At 36.0% G+C, this 2,530-nt stretch overlaps 1 long non-coding RNA gene across 1 annotated transcript; it reads left to right on the top strand.

The window, feature by feature from the left end:
- The first annotated feature begins 693 nt into the window (after window positions 1-693).
- On the top strand, window positions 694-2,082 carry LOC112185673. The gene is made up of 2 exons (XR_002930382.2): window positions 694-1,266; window positions 1,920-2,082. It is a non-coding gene; the product is annotated as an uncharacterized LOC112185673 (long non-coding RNA).
- The last annotated feature ends 448 nt before the right edge of the window (window positions 2,083-2,530 follow it).

Genomic DNA, 2,530 nt, shown 5'->3' with positions numbered 1-2,530 from the left:
TTACTAGTATTTATTTAGATTTTAAAAATCTTTATAATGTTTTTGGTAGGTTAATTTTTTTTTCCTTCTTTAATTAAGCAATGGACGTATGGATCAAACTATAATGCTATATCAATGACAAGAAAGTATGGCAATCTACCATTCTTTATGAATAAACCCCCCCCCCCCCCCCCCCCCCAAACAAAAAAATAAGGAGGAAAATGAGAAGGACTAAGGTCTAGTTCGGAATAGCTATACTTTCAAAATAAGCTGCTTTTATTATCCTGTGAAGTTAAGTTGATGAGTGTTTGGTAAAATATACTTTTAAAACTTATTCGAGTTCAAAAGTATTTTGAAGTTGTTTTGTAAATTATGATCTAAAAGTGCTATGATTACATAAAATGACCGAAATGACTGCTTTTCATAGGAGGGAGGAGGAACAGCGAATCAAACTGATTTTTGATGTGCGACGTCGGGTCCGTTTCTGGAAATTGTTCGAGTTCTCAATGGTGGTGGAACCTGAATTGCACTTTGTTTATGAAAAGATAAAGGGCTGTGTGACGACCTGAATTTTAAATTTATAATTTTTAAAGTCGAAAGTTATTATTAAGAAATTTTTATTTGATTTTGCTAAATTCAAAGCTCTTGAAAAATATTTGAATTTTTTTTTAAAATTGGTCAAATTTTATTTTTGAGCTTAGAACTGGAAAGTAGAGGTCGCCACGAGTTCGCAGCATTTTTCGGTAAATTTTTCGAGTTCCCGAGCTATTTTTAAGGAAATTTTGAAGTTTTGTTGGAAATTAAATTATCTGGCGACGTGGCGTGTCCTTATTGGTTGATAGGCTTAACTTGGAGACCAAGTAGCAGCTGCCAAACGTGTCTTGCATGTGCAAGATCAGTTTGACACATGTCAAGTGGTGGCACTATGTTTGTTATATGCTTGACAAATGGCATAAGCATGATGATGGATGGTTTTGGTTTGGACAAGTGGCCTATTTCTATTGGTGTTCTTTCCCTATAAATAGAACCCAACCAGATCATTATTTCCCCACAATTTTCGGAGCTTTCTCTCTCCTACATTTCTCTCTTCCATTTTCTCTCTCTAGGATTTGTTTTTGGCATAACTTTTGATCCGTAAGTCCGATTTAGGATCCGTTTTCGCCTACGGATTCGTCTTGACGAGCTCTTTCTATTGGTGGAAAGAAAATTCAGATTTGGTGAAACTATTTTTTGACGACCTAGGAGGCTTGATTTTATTTTGTATCATCCACGATTGTCGAAAATAAGGTAGGGGGATCTCGGGGAAACTTTTTATGATTGGATGTTGATTTTATGTGCTTCGTGTATATGTTATTCTTATTAATATTATTTTTAAATGATTTATTTGATAATATTTGAATTACATGTACTAAATGTACGTTGATCGATGTAAGTGCATGTTTTCATGGAGGTTGTTGTTTATCAAGTGTAAAGGAGTTGGGGGAAAATTATGGTTATTTGGTGATTGTGGGAATTATCTTTTGTGTAGTTGAGTTTGAACATTGTAGGGATCAAGCTCAGGCGAGCCCGTGTGCACAATTAGGTTTAGAATATCGGCGGTATAATTGTCGATATATTTGGGTGATTTGGGCTTGGAGATCAATGTTTCAGACAAGATGACTGGCAAAAGGGGTTTTGGGGGATTTGATTGAGTCAGGGGATTAATTTATATGTTTGGATATTCAAGTCACAGTTGCAAAACTGTAAAGTACACGGTATGGGACGTGTAGGCTTGCGTATTCTGATATATGAATTAACGGGTATATAAATGGAGTTGGATTGCATCATTGTTTGATATGCATGTTATAATTGAAATATATGATGGTATTATCTTTGGTCAATTATCCATGAGGAAGTTTTATGTCCCTACTGAGCCGCTGGTTGAGCTCACCCCTTAACAGATTTTGCAGGTATGGAATCAAGATACTAGAGCAAGAAGTTCCGATATGTATATAATGTCAAATGGGTTGTGAAATTTGTGTTTTCTTTATGTTTGTTTGGAATAAAGAATGAGTACTAGTGTACTATGTGATAAAGACAATGTAATATATGTTTCCGCTGGAATTTTGAGATCTTGTTATTTAGTTGTTAGTCCACGATTTATTTATTTATTGTCACATTTTGATTATAGAAATTTTAGTTCTATAATTAAGATGTGATTCACACCTTAACTCGAGATTATAAGAATAGCTCGAGTCAGGGCGTGACAGGCTGCTACAGAAATTGTGGTTTTTTTTAACATGATGCATCGGGTTGCAATTACTTGTTGGTGAAGGAGAAAGAAGAAATCCTAGCAAAGCCACCAGAAGTAGCTTTAGCTAGCTGACCTTGGTGTCGAGTTCACTAGCTAGTAACCCTAGTCAGGAGGAAGGCGAGACGGCAGATCAGACTGGGAAGAAAAGTTGCACTCCACTGCAGGTTGAATCAGAGCCAGTTTCTCCTATTGGCAGCGTCGCTACAGATGCACAGCCCAAGAGTGCAAATACTCCATCTGTACTAAATCATGTTTTTG

The sequence above is a fragment of the Rosa chinensis genome, chromosome 2, assembly GCF_002994745.2.
Source record: "Rosa chinensis cultivar Old Blush chromosome 2, RchiOBHm-V2, whole genome shotgun sequence".
Taxonomy (NCBI): Eukaryota; Viridiplantae; Streptophyta; class Magnoliopsida; order Rosales; family Rosaceae; genus Rosa; species Rosa chinensis.
This window is presented reverse-complemented; position numbering and strand designations above follow the sequence as displayed.